An 18,066-nucleotide genomic window follows, 5' to 3' on the forward strand; every position below is an offset into this window, starting at 1 on the left:
TGTGGGAATACTGAGGGTTCAGCTGACACTACATAAACACTTCCAAAGAGTTTATGGATCAAACATAACAAAATGGATATTTCCTAAACAAAGTGCTTTGTAGAAATGCTGATCTTTGGTAAATAAATCTTAATGTGGGAAATGGATCTGGACTTTAGTTTACATATATGTGTTTTTAACTTTATTATTAAGTCCATTTTTCTGAAGGCATGTATAAACCTTCATAAGCCTCTTATCCTTTCAGTTTGCTGTTAAATTAGTATTTTATAATACTATATTTTCTTTTTTATAATGAATGCTGCAGTCAACTTTTTTAATTGACAGAAGTGCAATTGGAATTTTTGTATCTCTATTCTCCTCTGTTCCAAACTGAAACTGAAATGGTTTGTGACTAGCAGAACTGGACTAGAGATATGCTGATATTGTATAGCTAGATGGCAGCATTCACTTGCTTTGAGAAAAACTGTGGTTATTTGTATGATTTGACTGCTCTGTTACAGTTAAATGGCATGGTCTGGTTCTGAACTGTGCTGCCTGAGAATGGCTGACGATTTGGAAATCTGACCATTTCATTTAGGTGTCTAAACTGGAGGTTTATACTTTGGCCCTACAGATAATGAGTATGAAATATAGTACTTACCCATTTATCTAAAAGGATAAAAATTTGATTATGTGTCTACATCTTTTAAAACAGGCTAATGTTTAGCCTGAAATCAAGGTTTGATGTATCTTATACAAGATTCCATTTGTGTGAGACTTTTGTATCATTAAACAACCTACAAGCTTGTTTGGATGATACACAAAATAACTTCCCTTCTGTTACAGAACAAAATACTTATTCAACAAAGTGTAAATGAATGTCCAACTAGCTCCTCCTATCATCTATCCCAAGCCTTACCAATCTCCTCAATATAACCCCACCACCTCTTTCCTTGCCCTGTAAAGGGACAATGTCATTTTTCAGAACATTAGGCATTTTTTCTCCCTACTTGTTGAAGATGTTTATTTGTCTAGTCTAGGCTATTACACACACAAGCATCCTGTCCCTAACATGTCAGCCCACATGAAGGTGAGCCTTGGAAGACCCAGGACAGGGAGCTTGGGCCCCTCTCGCTCACACAATCTGAGATATACACAGAACACTCTACTGGGAGCAAAGCTTTGGCTGTCTCCACCTTGTCCTTTCAGCTTTCTGCAGGATGACCTGAGCCCTCAGGCTCATTTGCTAAAAGCCTGCTTTGCAATTTTTTGCAGCTTTGGATGCCCAGTGCTCTATCAGAAATAGATTTTGATTGCACTCAGCTGAAGACTGGAGTGAGTTGCAAAGGTCTGACTGGACAGAAACACAGAGGAGTGAGAGCAGGGAGATGGGTGTTATGGGTGGGAAGGAGGAGACAAATAGGCATGGGCAATGGTTCTGTGCAGCACAGACACTACTTGGTAAATCAAAGTAAAGGCTTTGACACCATTGCCCACAGCATTCTCCTGGAGAAACTGGCTGCTCATGGTTTGGACACTGGGTAAAAAACTGGCCTGCTGCTTGGGCCCAGAAAGTGATGGTGAGTGGAGCTACATCCAGCTGGCATCCAGTCCTTAATGGTGTTCCTTATTAATGGTGTTCCCTCAGTACTTTATCAATGGTCTGGACAAGGGGATCCAATGCCCCCTCAGTCAGTTTGCAGCTGACACCAAATCAGGCAGGCTGTGGGCCTGCTGGAGGGCAGGAAGGCTCTGCAGGGGGATCTGGACAGGCTGGATCCAAAGGGCTGAGGTCAATTGTGTGAGGTTCAACAAGGCAAAGTGCTGGGTGCTGCACTTGGGTCACAACAATCCCACATTGTAAGAAGGAACCTCTAGGATTGTGCTGACCTGGTCTGGAGGCACAATGAGATCCTGACATTGTCTTTTCTGGTAAGCTGCTGCTGTGGCTTCAGCAGTCAAAACAGGATTGAGTTTATCTCTGCTACCACAGTTCAATTATTTATGTATTTCAGCTAACTGTCCTTGGAGAAGCTGTTGAAAGATTGGAAGAACCTTCTCGGCTGCTCTCTGTACATTTTTATCTCTTGTTTGTGGACTAAACTGCAGAAAGGAAAGCAGGATAGTTTTGTCATGTACAGAGGTGTGAGCCTGAAAAGAAGTAATACTGAAGTGAGAAATAAGGCTTTGTTCAGCATCTCTACTGCAAACTATAGGATAGCAGAGAGATACTTACACCTGTTTTCAATATTTCTGCATGACACTGAAGGTTGTACTGTGGCCATTGGAGTCATAATGTAAAATGTAAGCATGATTTTATCTGCTGAAATGCACCATTAGCTTTCAATTCAGTATTTCTGGATTTACAGCCTTGTTTTACTCCATTACTTGCTAACCCATAGACGAAAAACTTCCTGATTTTTCTTGATTTCTGTAAATCCAATGCCTATACTTATATTTACTAGTTTGATAGACAAAAACTGCCATCATAAACTGACATAAAGCTCCAAAGTTTCTTAAGATGGGTAATATCAAGTAAAGGTCAGTAAATCTCTTAATAAAAAGCTGCATAATATGGAACAATTGTCAATAGTTAATTCAGTCTAATTATCAGAAGCTATAAAAGCTCAATGAAAAAGCCACCTGAAAGTTCACAGCTCTAGTATTAATACATAGATAGGAAACTCAGTGAGGAGCCTTGACCTTGAACATACAGGTAAACATGCTAGGTAATACATTAGTTTGTAGTATGATTGAATTTATTTTTAAATTTGCTGAAACATAGAGAAAAATGAGACAACAATGACACAGACACCTAAGTACTTCCAAAATGTAATGGACTGATCTGCTGTAAATGGACCTACATCTGTAGGATTTTGTCCAAGTGTCTAGAAAATTTGTGACCTGTTAACCTCTGTTTATGCCAACTCCTCTTTCTTAGGTTAGGAGGCTGCATCCTTTACCCAGACACGTCTCATGGTTATTCCAGCTCGGATATTACAACATAAAAGTTCAACTTTAAAAAAAAGCTTAGTTTTTTTCTTTATGTACTTCCTTTAGGTAAACTGCCTAGTACAAGTGTTGGCAATTTGTTCCACTGTATAAATAAGCTACAGTAAAATTCCTGTTTTCTTCATTCAATCTTCTTGAACGAAGGGAAATATGTATTAAATTTAGTGGACATGAAACTTCCCTGAAATGAAATTGGTATTTTTTAACTTTCTTGAATTTATATTAAACTTCAGAATTATTTTAGTTGAAATATTTATTATCTGCTTTTTTTATAAAGGGAATACAAGGAAAACCCTTCTGGGACTAATTTAAAACAAACAAATTCCAATAACTATCACTGAGAACTCTTTAACCTACAAGATAAAGTATGTGCATGATATTGAAATGCAAGTAACAAGGTAATATTTAAATTATTACATTTTAATGAGTTTCATACTCTATTCCCTCAGTGCCTGAGACATTATTATATTCCAGAATGATTATTTTATTACCTCAAATATTATTTATTTTAAAAAATATTTAAGAAAATATAATATGCAGCTTAATTAAAGCTAGGGTTTTTTTAAATGTGCATCATCTCAATGAATGTTATTAAGGAATTAACCTGGCTTGAAGTCTGTATACCTGGTCTGTAGGACCAAAACATCCTTTCACTTTCCCTCTTGCAGACCAAATGAAATAAAAGTCCCTTCACCCTTTGAGTACTCAGGAATTCATGCTGTTTGCATACTAGTGAAATGCAGAAAAGCCAAGGGCATAATGACTTTAACAGTCAAATCATCCTGGTTTAAAAACCAACCAAACAAAAACAACACATGAAGAACTGTTTATTTTTCTTTTATTTGACAGTTGTTTTCATGCCTTTTATGCCATTTAAGGTAGGTTTCCATCATCTGCAGACCTGATGGGACAACAAACTGCAGCGCAGAGCTGAGAAACTTGTTGAAATAGTCCTGCTGCCAGAGAAAATGCAGCACCACCAGCACCCTAAGGATCTAAAATATCCCCTCTAGGCTGTTTCTGTGGTGTGCAGTAGTTAGTTCATTGCTTTTGTTTGCGTAAGCTAACAAGAAGCAATGGGACATGGATCTCTCTGCAGAACTAAGGGGCTGTGAGAAAGGCACACCTCTGTGCACAGGGAGGCACCTGCATTTGGGCATGGGGGCTTGCATCATCTGGGAAAAGAACACTTCTGCACGGTACCTGTACAGCACCTCACAATGAGAGGTAAATTAGCTTTCCTCACAATATGCCATGTTTCTCTTGGACTGTTCAAATGCTTACTTTCTTCTAAGTTAAAGAAAATGTGGTTTTGAAGATACTCATTCTCTGTGACTTGTTTTTACTTGTAAAGTGCTTTAAATTCAATACATATTTACTCAAGTGGAACTTGTTCCACTATTCTTGTCAACTGCATACATTTTGTAAGTATTTTCAAGAGCTGCCTGAGTAAAAAAAATAGATATTCAAGAGCAGAACATTGTTCTCCTGACTCAAGGATGGGTAGCTAAGTTGTTTATACCATTTCCTTGGCTTTTTGAAGCCTTTATCAAAAAAAAAAAAAAAAAAAAAAAAGAAAAAACCAAAACCCTTCCTGTATACTTTTTTTGTCTGGTTGGCATGAAAACGTCAGTACATTAAAAATACTTTTGGAATTAAATTAAGGAGCCAGTTGAAACCTAAATCTGAGTTCATCCTTATTGAACTGAATTAACAGGACTACACACATTAAAGTGAGACAACTTCTAGTTCTTTGTCTAGTTTGAAATACTTAAAGAGGACTTCTAACCCCTCTGAAACATAGCACTCTCATTTTCTCGTATTAGGTCTTTCTGTCTCAGCTTTTGAACTTACAGTAGAAGAAGCATTTTCTAGAAATCAGCTATTGCCCTGCAGTTAATTTTCCCTTCTGGAAAAGATTATAGACAAAAAGATCTCGAGATTAAACACGAGTATACAACAAAAGGAAACCTCATGTAAAGCAACAAGTATGGCAGATACCGCATTCCCCTAATTACGTGCATGGACTGCTCTCTCCTAAAAAACATACTTGACTTTTGTAACCATACTGAAAATAATTCTATTCACTTGTTAGCCAGACTGACTATGCTACCCTGTTCAGCAGCACCTGATGTTAAGATCAGGGCATGATCCCAGTTGTTAGTCTACATTAAATGCACTCAAATAGAGATATAACATGACTCCGGTGTCAGCGTCTCCCTTCATCTGACAATGTATTTAACCAGAACTATAGGGTTAATAAATGAGTCTTCTTGATGACAAAAATTGGTGTATTCCATGGACTGGTAGACAATTTAAGGTGCCCCTGTTGATACTGTTCATTCACCAATTGGTGTGCCTGGTATAAGCTTTCCCCTTTTAATGGCCATTGCTTCACCGTTACTGGGTTATTAGTAGTCCAGGTAAGCGGAATGGGGAAAGTCCAAGCAATGGCAGTTACCCCAAAGGGTGCTTATTGGACAACACCACCCCCAGTTGGGCTAAAATATCCCTTCCAATCAGACACTGCACTGTTGGAGGTAAAGGGACCACCGACAAAACTGTAGATAGTCCTTGTCCATCCACCTGAATCCAGACCTGAGGTGTTTTCTTTGCCAAGGTAAAACCTCCCACACCTGTGACTGTATCCGCTGTGGCAAAAAGAGGCCAGTGCTTCGGCCAGTATTGAGGTGATACAATACTGGTATCTGCTCCTGTATCCAACAGTCCCTGCACAACCTTTTCCTCTCCAGCATATGTGATTGTAATTTGTGGTTTTGGTCGGTCCCTTAAGTCCATGGTGAGTAATGTTAGTCCAGATGACCCAAATCCCTGGTTCCCCCTAGGTAAATCCTGTTGTGGAATTATTCCCTCAGTTACCTGCGGAAGGGGTACCAGCTGAGAAATCCGCTGTCCTTTTGGGATTTTAAGTGGTGGAAATAATGTACAAGCCACAATTTGAATTTCCCCAACAAAGTCAGCATCAATAACACCTGGTAATATAAACAGTCCTGCCAGTGAGGCTGAAGAGCGTCCAATTAGTAAAGCACCATAAGCTTTTCCATGAATTTGAATAGGTCCTTTTGTGCCCGTTGGAATTTTAGTGGGGCGCGTCGTCATCAGGGTTACTTCTACGTTGGCTGTTAAATCGAGCCCCAAGCTGCCTGCTGTGGTGGGTTGCAGTCTGCAGATGACGCTGTTGCTGCAGTGACTACTTCTTTCTGTTTGCGCTCCGCAACAGGTTTCCCGACCTCCGGCGACAGGTGGAAGAATTATGTGTCCCAGACTGACATTGCTGACACCACACTCCAGTAGCCCAACAGGCTCGTCTCAGGTGACCGCTCCTTCCACATCGAAAGCAGCACATGGATGATCCTGGACGATGAGCAGAGGTAGTGGCTGGTGCCGGAGCCCAAAGAGGCGCAAGGGCGGCTAATAATTGTGCCTGAAACAATTCTGCCTGCTTTTGTAACCCTATTTCTAGTTGTTCTATAGCTTTTACTAAAATTGCCTGTGTGCCTACCGGCTGACTAGCCATTCTGTCTAAAGCTTCTTGAATGGACCAATTTGCTCCTAAAGTAGCTAACACTCTCTTTGTAGCATCTGAAGCATTCTGCAGGGCACATTGCTTTAACATTGCCTCTTTCATGTAATCTGGAATCCCAGCACGATCTATCACCGCTTCACACCTACCAATAAATGACCCAAAGGATTCTTCTCTCCCCTGCTTTATTCCCATATATGCTGGTACACCAGAAGTATCCTGTACTTTGTCCATAGCAGCTCTAACCAACCTCATAGCTTCCTGTATCTTGTCTGGACCCAGTAATAGCTGCGCTTCTGTCCGTAGATATGGACCTAGCCCTAACAACTCTTCCATAGTCACTCCGTGGAGTGGATCTCCTGGCTGCCTTTGAATCAAGAGTGACTGCTGTACTTGTGCCTGCCAATGAGCATTAAATAGTAGCTGCTGATGTTGTGTAAGCATTAGCTTCACAAGCCCTCTCAAATCATTTGGTATTAGCAACTGTGTATTAAACAGATAGTCCAGCATCTGTTTCACAGGCTCGCTCTTAAACCCATACTGACTGACAGTCTGCCTCAGCTGTGTTAAAAGCTTCCAATCTAAGGGGGAATAGCCAGCATCAGTTCGGATGTGCTGCCCTTGATTATCATATACCGGGTTGTAAATGACTGGATAAGCCATGGAGTTTGCAGCCTCGATCATGTCTTCATCCCCCAACATTAACCCTTCTCGGGCCACCTTACTCCAAGCCTCCCTCTTTTGCTTTGCCATCTCCTCCCACAGGTCGCTCTGTGCCCTAGGGACAGGATCAGGCTCCAGCTTGTTTAGAGGTGGAGGGAGTTCTGGGGGTTCTGGCCACACGACCGCTTTCCTCTGGCTGCTTAAGTCAGGCTTTTCCGGCTCTGTCCGGCTATTACCCTCAGGATTTACTGGCTCTGTCTGACTACTACCTTCACGCCTTTCTGGCTCTGTCTGGCTATTACCTTCTTTAGGGGGGGCAGATGGCGTTACAGGAATCGACACCCGAGTTATTCCTGGGGCTAACGGCTCATCCTCCCCTCCGTATCCTAGATTTTTCCTGCCAGCCTCAACTGCCTTTTCTGCTGCCTTTTTCTCTGTTACTTGCTGTAGCAAAAAGTTATAAATAACACACCAAGCCTTTGCTAACTTTTTCAAGGTCTTATCATCATCTAAAACACCATCCCACAATAAATCTCCTAACTTTTTCCATTCAGTTAGCTCATGCACTGTGTGGGGGTTAACAAAGCAACCTTTTGAATGTCCCCATGCTAGTAATCCCGGGAGCTCTTTTTTAAGATCTACTCCCTTTAACCCTTTCTTTTCTAAGGTATTTGTAAATAAATCATATGTCACTTGCCGTTCCATTGTTATTCGTCAGCGCTGTTGCAGCTTTTTCAGGCTCCGGTGACACGTATGGCCCAAAGCACCTATATGCCTTTGGGGGCGCCTCTCCTTGCTTTGTTGGACACCGTCCCCGCTGCTAAAGGACCCAATGCTACTTCACTGACCGTGGGACGTCCTCCCCTGTTTTCTTTTATTCGAGAAGCAGGGATCACGTTGGGTAGTCACCATTTGTCGGATGAAGGGAGACGCAGACACCAGATGGTTCATCAGCGAAACTGGTTTATTAACCATATAGTTCTGGTTAAATACATTTCATAATGACCTCATGCATATTGCAAAAGCCAAGCTCATTATTGGTTAGCTCCTAGGTCAGCTCCTCCCTAATTAGCATTTCTGTAGTTTGTCTTGCTTATCTTTGCAGCTAGCTAGCTACGTGCAGATTCTCCTTTCTCGTCCTACTTTTTCGCCCTGTTTGCTACTTCTCACAGAGTTCCCACTTCTCAAGGATATCCTGCCTCTGAGGGCCTTTGTCTCACACGCTGCCTATTAATAATAAATCTATCTGGCTGTGCCCTCTTTCTAATAGCCAGGCCTGAACTGCACTCTCCACATACCATAAAGTCTTGGACCAAATTTTTAAAGAGACTGATGAACCAAGAGAAGTCAATGTGAACCTGCTAGCAGGCTGATACCATATGCAAAGAAGAAACAAAAGACAGTGTATGACTGAAGTAATACCATATAGGAATGGAAAACTGAAGTTTTGCTAACAGTTCAGTGATAATCAGGACATTTCACTACCTGTGCTAATGTAAGGGCTCTGGAGGGGAGAAGAGCCCACTCCAGCCTAATGCTTATCTACTCTTTCTGACTGTAAAGCAGAAAAACTTGATGAGGTAATGGGAAGGTTTATATAATTAAGGGCAATAGACCAATAAATGTTCATTGTCAACCTGGATCAATCTAAAGCACCTCAGGCAGCCACGTGGTATAGTTAAATCAAACTTGGCAATTGTGCTGAAAATACATCAAACCAAAGTTGATGCAGAAGTTCCTTGAACAAATTCTGTCATGAACTGCAGAAAAACCTAGCTAATCATCTTACAATAATACACTGTATAAGCCTGAACCCATAATTGATCGATTAACTTTGTGGACACATTCTTGAAACAAACATTCTACTTTGAAAATATAGAGTACATGACATAAAATTTTTTGAATAAAGTATTTGTTTGTTAAATAACTGAATACAGTCCTCAGAATCAGAAGCTAATCCCACCACTTTTCCACTCTTACAGGCACTTCCTGCTGTAAAGGCTGTTGCCATGTGTGTTCTTGGAGTACAAAGCAGAGTGCAGGGCTTACTGCTGGCAGTGCTAGCCAGCACAAATTATCCAATTATCCACTTTGTGCAGTAGCCCCCTTCTGAGGAGCAGCAGTGGTGGCTGCAGTTGATGAGGGCTGGGAGCTCTGAAGCTGGAAGCAGAAAAGGACATATGTGCAAGGCCTTGTTCATGCCTTGTGATTCACTTTCTCCAGAGCCCAGGAAGTGCCTCCCTGTCAGACAGGTACTATACACAGGCTTGCTGTGGAGCACTTGAAAACTGAAGTGTTTTCAGTCTCCAGACAGAAAGAAGAAGGTATGCTGGGCCATCAAGCTGTGTTGTCACACTGGCTCCTGAGAAAATCCAGGAGTGGTGGGGAGGTTCAGGCAGGCGTTCCAGCACTGATCTCTGTCAAAGCAGCTGCATTTCTTGCACAAGTGACAGTCAGGATCAATAATTTGGAAAACTGCAGGAAGGTGTGTCTGCTGTAATGGTTGCAAATCTGCAGGAATTTAGGGGCCCAGGTGATGTGGGGTGCCAGCTGTGCTGGGAGTAGCTGGGGTGTCAGGCAGTGGTGGCAGCTGTGAGAGTGCTGGGTGGCATGGCGGGGTAATGGGGGAGCACCAGAGAGGCACCAAGGACAGGAGAGGGACAGGTACAGGGACAGGTAGGGTCCAGTTCCAGCTCAGCTCGGGGTGTAAGGGCATAGGAGGCTGTGTGTGAGATCTGGGGCAGGCATGTGCTATGGGAGCTCCTGCAACAGCAGTTGCTTGAAAACTGATGAACTGCATCTTGCTTCACCCCTGCCAAGACCTAAAAAGCTAAAAATTTCTTGTATTTCACAGCCTCTCCTGACATCCCACTGGCCTGGGGTGGGGGGGAGCTGCCTACACTGACCCTGCACCTTTGATGCAAGCAGCTAGTCCTCTGTATCAGCTGGAGAAACTGATTTTCACAGCTCATCCTTTATCTGTAGAATCGCTTGAGCTCTTCCTCAGAAATGGCTGAGTTTCTGTGATTCCTTTGTCTGGTATATGCAGTTAATTAAAATCTCTGAGTGCAAAACTTTTTTGAATGAAGCGTCCTAAGTATGTTGTTATCATTGCCAAAATGATTTTGAAACACTGCTTATCTCCATTTTTTTTCCTAGCTTGGTTCCTTTGGAAAAAGGCATAAAAATAATGAATAATGTGATGATAACATCTTTTCTATTGCTTTAGTTTTCTAGATGTGTCAGTATTATCTGTTTCAGCAGTCATCATTGCACAGAGTAGACATAAACTCTCATTAGGAAACTGCATTACAGCTTAAATTACACTTAGCCATCACCTTGAATTGGTTTGTATGTCCTTCAAGCAAATTCTAAGCCAAAAAATCATTAATAATACCTTAGTACTCCTGGTATACACCACCTTTACCAACAACTCAAGTGTTAATAATTTAAATTTATACTAAGAAATAGTGTCCCGTGTTCTTATAAATGATGAAACAAATCCTATCACTTCACTGATTTCTGCTAAAGCTGGAAAAACACTCGGTTTATGACTTGGAGGCAGCAAGTAAAGAAGCAATATGCATCACTCATTGACTCTTTCCTTCTGAGACTAGTATCAGCTGGAAACTGCATATAAATATTCCATGTTGATCAATACACAAATGTCAGTAGGCTCATGGAGAAGGCGGCTTTTAAAGAGCCATTTATGAAAGACTTCTTAGAGAAGCTGCTGCCAGTGGAAGAGAGAGGCCTCCTGTGTATTTGGTTTTGGTATGAGTGTCTACAAGGCATAGACTAGTTGATGTGTACACTACTCCTAATTAGCAGGACTGCACATCAGCTGGAACCATTCTTAGCAGCTAACATCAGCAGTGCTGCACCTTGCTGTGGAACTGAAGAAATGTGTGGCTGTCACTGCTGTACTCTGGTCTTGGATTACAAAGGTGTTGCAGACTATTATTAAAACACACTGCAGGTTAGAAGAGCAGGTATTTTGATTTGTACAGCAGTAGGGATAAAATCTACACAGAGCTTCAGGTGCATTAACAATTTCTTTGAAATATACTGAGCAAATCTGTTATTTTTAAGCAATAACAAAAAAGCTGTAGATATTTTTTTAAAAATCTAGTTACAGATTTTAGTAGCAGAGAAGGTGCCTGGTAAATGCTAAAACAAAGAACAAAGAGCACTGGAGACAAACATCCTTATCATCTTTTTGCTACTTTCTTCTCACATTAGCTTCATCCATTAGGCCCAGAGGGGGTGCTGTGCATGGGACACACCATCAGCTTTCCCCTCCTGCAGTGCCTTGCAGCAGACAGCTCTTTGTTTTTCTTTTTAGTTACATTTCTCAGCTTTTCTTTGAGTTTCTGTGGTTTATCTTTTTTTAGCTCACTAGAGGGAGATAGGAAGAATAAACCTCTTTGTTCTAACAGTGATAAAAGCATGAGAGGGAAAGATCTTCATCTTCCTTCAAATCAGCAAAGGTGGTCTGAGAGCATGCCATATGTGTGAGGCTGTGGATTAAGGAGGTGTATTGAGCCAACATGAGGCCAGGGTGGTTTGCTTCATCCTCCTGGCAATCCAGCAGTGAAAGATTTGCAGGAGAAAAATAGTCTGCAACAATTCCTATACATGTCTATCCAAAACATCTATCTCCTAGGGGGAAAAAAAGCAGTTACAAATTGTTCAAGAACATGGGTAGCCAAAAGATCCCGACCCTGCAAGCTGCACATCAGAATCTCCTGTAAGCTTTGGGACCAATTTGTAGGCAACAGCTCTCCCAGCATTCCAGCACTTCATTTTGCAGGGTAAGATTACATTGGGCAAGTTAGCGATGGCAGTCTTAGCAGGACATGGTGGTTTGCTTTTTCCCACCATGGAGAATTCAAATAATCTCAGTAGCACTCTCAGCCCCATGGGAGCCTCAGGACTGTTCTAAGCCATTGAGACAGTGCAGATCAAGAATGAGGTGATCATTTCAGGTCTAGACTGCACTCTGAGCATAAAAATATCAACTTTTGCTAAATATAGTTTTTTCAGAAAGAGATGTTTAACATACAGAAATCAAAATGAGCATACAGCCCCTGGTGGCCCAGGTCATAAAACTGAACTTCCTTCTCCTGCTTATTACTTCAGCATTGTCACCAGCAGCACTAACAATTTTATGAACCTAAGCTGTTTTTCCCCACACTTTTGGATGGTCTAAAGTCCTCAGAAAAAAAAAATTCCTTTGTTACAGAATAAAAGAAATGCAACCCCCTGGAAATACTTGTTTTATCTTAGTAGCCCTTCTTGGCTTTTTCGTGGACCTTTTTGGTTAAGCCAGAAATGAAGAAAGCATAAATCTATAATCTTTATCTAAACTACCAGGCAGCAGATTCAAACCTTGGGTGTCTATCAGTGTGAGAGTGGAGGAATTAACCTCACTGGTAGCCCTGCTCCAGATAGCAGAGCTGGGATGCTTTGGCAATGCATTCCCAGATTACCAGGCATTATCAGTTAATAAGGATCTGCTGAAAAAGTCATGCATGTTCCTTTCTAAGAAGCTATGCACACTTTTTTCAAAACCACTGAAAAAAGCATAAAGAAACAAAATTATTTTTTCTTAAATGTAGCATATCTTATTTTTCTTATATTCTTACTTTGTGGTGGGTTTGTACAGATAATGCTGTACATGGTACAGTATATGTTGGCAGTATTCTTGAAAAGCCAAGCACAAGGGGAGAAAAAATATGAAGTTTATCTCATTATCTTTAGGATGAAATTGCAAATGAGTGTGTTTTTATAAAGCTTCCCAGATCTCACCATCTAGTTCTAATTAAAGTTTTGTGTAAATTCATACATCTTGTCATAAGCACAGAAAAAGTATGAGGAAATCAAAAATTCAAGACATTCATACATTCTTTTAATTTTGCATGTTTTACTATCTTTGCTTTAAACTTTTGCAGAGGAAGCTGATTCTGTCCTGTCAAGAGAACTCTTTTATATGTGTATGTTTTAGCCATAGCAGCAGTACCTGCACGTGGAACACAAAATTCGCATGTGAACCTGAGCTAATACATGCAGAGACATCCACCCTCTTCCCAAGAACCTTGCAATGCAATTTAAAATGAGTTGCAAGCAAAAGGAATAATGATAGGGAAGAATGTGGGGAGAGGACAGGATATCTCAGATAGCACCAAGACACAGAAGCCAATATAGATTTGGCTGTTGTCCTTTTAATTTCCTGTGTATGTAGTGAGCATTTGGCTGGGTGGGTATTTCTGGCTGCCTCTAAAATAGAGAAAAGCCTGCTCTGCTGGGAGATGAATAGACAGACTTGTTCAGTGTGACATTTCTCCCCTCTCAAGGCCACATCATATTTCCAGAGTGCCCCCATAAAAGCTTGTCTTCCTGAGAGCCAAGTTGCCTTTGCAACTCAGGGCAGTGCCAGGGTGTCATTGTTGCCTCATTATTTGAGGTCTCTGGCTCCTGTTAACCAGGGTTACCCCGAATCAGGGAGCTGATGCGCTTTGCTTTCACAGCAAAATCTTGTGAGAGGCAAGGTGATATTCTCATTAAAGAACATGGTGATGTTCTCATAACTGTGAATCCCTCAGGAACATCCTGACCTTCAAGAAACTCTGTTGTTTGAGCTGTTTTCTTCAGAGAGGCCACTGGAGAACGTGGAGGAAAGGTCTGACGTACAGGGCACACACTGACATGTCAGGCAGAATCACGGGAATATGTCACTGATGAATCATTCTGTATTAGCTCACCTACAGCTCTACAGAGAATACAACTCGCAAAAAAATCATAAAATGCTACCTCAGGTACTGCATAGCAAATCAATTAATAATTAGTAATCCACTAATAACAACCAATTTCTAAAGTTTAATAGAGTCTTGTGATATGAAGTGGTTTCAGATGGTTGCGGGGACTACATATTTTAGGGACTACAGGTTTTATATCCATATGTATATGATTTCTTACTACCTTGGATTTTGTATAATTATATGCATATGGAAAAAATGCTGCAAAGCTCCATCAAGTCTGACAGATAGCAACATAGTTTGGACATTTGCAGGTGACCAGATGGGTGGAGAATCACACCTATGAAGCCAGGAGTGAAAGACCAGCCTCTAATGTCTAACTTGAACAGTGAAAGAAGAGAATGTTTTTAGCAACTAATTAAGTAAAAGTGCAATTATCCTACATAGTACTTGTAGTAGTGGCTTCTGAGTATGTTGTTTTAGCAGCCTTATTAGCAAGTCTCAACAGCTCATGCAAAAAAACTGAATTGTGTCTTGGCAGTCACAACATTAGTCTGCTACACATTTAAACAGACTGTGGAAAGAGAATTTTTTAACAGCTGAAGTCCAGGCACCTGGCAAACAGAATGTTTTGCAAGGAGATTGGTTTATTTCACTTGACAGTTTTATTAAACTTTAATCACCTTTTCAATGAGTACATTGTTTAGTACCCGCTGTTCCTATGGCCTGAATCAGGGACTTTTAAAAAGATGAATAATTATTTTTTTGATTCTCAAGCACAGTGCAGTTTTGCTGTCTTTCATTATTAACTGTAAACCAGAGATAGAAATTGTGTAGATAAAAGAAGGCAATAAACCAAAATTAAAGCGCTGTCAACACTAGATTTGTCAGAAATTTAATGAGCTTTGCCATAATGGGTGTTGATTATAGGTACTTTTTCACAATGTCATTCATCACTCAACAAAATAATATACTTTCAGGAGACAGCTGTAACTGTGTTCTGCAATGAGGGAAGTACTTATAGATGAGATTGATGTGTGCTGTGAGCAGGTGCCATTGCTACCATGCTTCAGTTAAGAGCTGTGTGGATTATATGATGTTGAAGTTTTCTCTTACCCAGCATTTGCTTCACAGAAAGCCTAAATAAGAGTAATGAACACCCAGCTCAGCTGGAACTATCTGCTGCTAGCCATTTCTATGGTTTTATGCTGATCTGATGTTTGCCCCATTTCCCTCTGATCTTCTCCATGCTGCAGCAATGCCTGTGGCATGTGGAGGTGAAGCTTTCTATGAGTCAGGAGCCACAGGTGTATGATAAGGCTACTGCCCTGCCTGGAGACTGTGGATCCCCAGCCCTATGTGCAATCACCCATTAGCAGCTGGGCCTCATATGGGGACAGCCTTTATGGTTGGTAAAAATTCTGGCATTTAATTGCTCTATCATTGCCCCTGATACCTAGGAACCTTGCTTCTAGTTATTTTTTAGGGGAAAAAAAAACCAAAACCGAAGAGTTTACTGATGGATTTACAGGCAGATTTTCCAGCTTTCATTTGCCTTCAATGCTTTTTTTCATAACTATAAATCTAATTGTTTCCACTGATTACTTTCCACTTGTGTGGATGAGAAAGTAAGGTCAGTCACATCTGCTGTGTGTCATCCTCTACTCATTTGCATTGGTGTAACCAGGTAGTTGCTACACTGTAAAAACAAGAGAGGGACAAGTAGCTCTCAGCACAATGACTCACACCTGGTGGGTGTGCACACTAATCTCAGAAGTGTCTTTCATGGTGGGGAATCTGCTTGGAAACTGATCTTTTGTGTTCACAAAGAGACTTCAGCATGGACACAGCTACTCAGACATCCAAAAGCAGGAAACCATTTCAATTCCAGATTCACCTTTATGTTACTTGTTACTTCAGCTGCCATCACAAAAAAAGTATTGGCTGGATTTCTTGGTAGCAGCGTTTGAGAAGATTACATCAAAGCTAATCAAAAAGGCAGTTTTAGAGGAATGATGAGATGTCACTCTAAGTCCATAAATCCTTGTTGATCCTGGTAATCTTACTTACACAACCACCTCATTACTAGAGCCCTCTTTATCTGAAGGAGTACCAAAGAATCCAAAATCTGGTCACATATTACCTGAAGCTGGCTCTAAGGTTCAACACAATAATATTTCTGAAGCTAAGAAAGAAATTGTTCATAAGCACTAAGATAATAACTGGTACCCCAACAGTATTACATATTCTTCAAATATGTAGCCACTGCTTTTTTTTAACTACCGTTTGTCACTGATCCATCTGATATCAAGACATCAAGAATGTAAGAAGGAGTCTATGAAATGAGGCTATGGCAGATGTTCTGGATAATCTAATATGGATGGGGAAGAAAAAAGAAGACCCATATTTAGTTGACCATTATCAATGTCTCTCACCGTACAAGTGCACATAGGACTGGACTCAAAATTGACATTGAGTTACTCAACACTGAGTGGCCCAGGGTAAGCCAGGCAAGCTCTAAATCTGGAACATTTTCTGGTATCTTCCTAAATATCAGCCAAGGCATAGACAATAAAGTTTTGCCTTTTTGAGGCATGCCCAATCACTTTTGGATTGAGATTTCTGAAAGTGATTTTCTTTCTTTTTTTGGACACTCTGAAAGATGCTGACAATGTTGTGAAAAAGGTCAACTAGCTCTTTAATGAAGTCCTGACTTGATAAATAACTCAATAAATCAATAATATATAAATACATAAATAAAATAAACAGCTGGGAAACCTCATTTTTTCTCCATGTACGGTTAGATGAAGACTCAAATCTCCTGAGATTCATTACAAAATCCAAAATGGTGCAGCCCAGTTCAACACCTGCTAGCCCGAAACTTGACTCGGATCAATACCTGAGGAGTTTTTAGACCATCATTTCCCTTTGGATATTCATAGTGTTTAGACATGTTCAGTTTGGTGTTTCTCTTATTTCACAAGGATGAGATCCAAGCTCAGTGCCCAACACTGCCCATGCAGTACAGCATACCCTCCTTCCAGTACCTGCTGCAGTACCCAAGCTCCTCAGGACTGAGGGAGAACCATGTTCCTTGGTAACTCCCTGTTCTCAGACCACAGTTGTTCAGGGCGTCATGGCATTTTTTTCAGCCTGTTTTTACTCACTGGGTAAATAACTCCCTTGTTTACAGCAGTTGCAGTTTTCCCTGGGGTTACATTTGGCAACAACATGCTCACCCTTCTTTAACTGCACTGTTAATTAGGAGGCCTGTGTTTCCCTTCTTGTCAAAAGCAACTAAGCTCCTTGCCACTGGAATTCTTTTTTTCTCCCTTCTCCTAGGGTGAGAGAACAGTGATTGTTTGTTTGGTTATGCTTCGAGTCTTTTGTATGCTTTTAATAAAATCTGTAATTAATACTTTGAAAGGGTGTTTTGTCCCTTCTGTCTGAGCACATCTTGAGCACAACTTTTCAATGGCAATAAATGAAAATAAAGAATAATTAATTGCACTCCCAGCATGATTCTGACATTACTTGGAGTTCTGCAATAGGCTTGGATGGCTACATTTGAATGTCTAAAAGAAGTCAGTGGGATATTTGTAACAAGCAATATGACTCCATTAACATGTTAGAAGGAGACGTTTGGCCAAATACTGTCAAATCTTTCACAGTGTAAAAATCCAGAGACACTGGACTTTCTGGGTACACAGGGCAAGCTATTAGTGCCCTTTTCCTATTTTGCAAGAAAGCAGGAATCATCTTTGACCTGTTACAAAGTATAAAGAGCATGAAAAGCTTGCATGGACTCCAGCTGAAGTCAAAAACAAAACTAGATGTGTCAATATAAGCAGAAATAGCATTCCCACATGGGAAAATAATAAGAGTATAATTTCTAAATACTGAATACATATTACTTATTACCATCAGATATCACAGTCTGAGAGTTTAGTTTTAGACTTTGAAAAATTTAGACATTCATATGCTTCCAGATAGAAAATAATCACAAGAGATTGTATTCATCTTACATAACCTGTTGAGAGACTCTGTCTATAGCCAAAGGAGGGAGAAAGGCACCGCCTGAGGGAGACTCAGGTTTTCAGTCTTTAGGCT

This window comes from Serinus canaria, chromosome 1 (genome assembly GCF_022539315.1).
Source record: "Serinus canaria isolate serCan28SL12 chromosome 1, serCan2020, whole genome shotgun sequence".
Lineage (NCBI taxonomy): Eukaryota > Metazoa > Chordata > Aves > Passeriformes > Fringillidae > Serinus > Serinus canaria.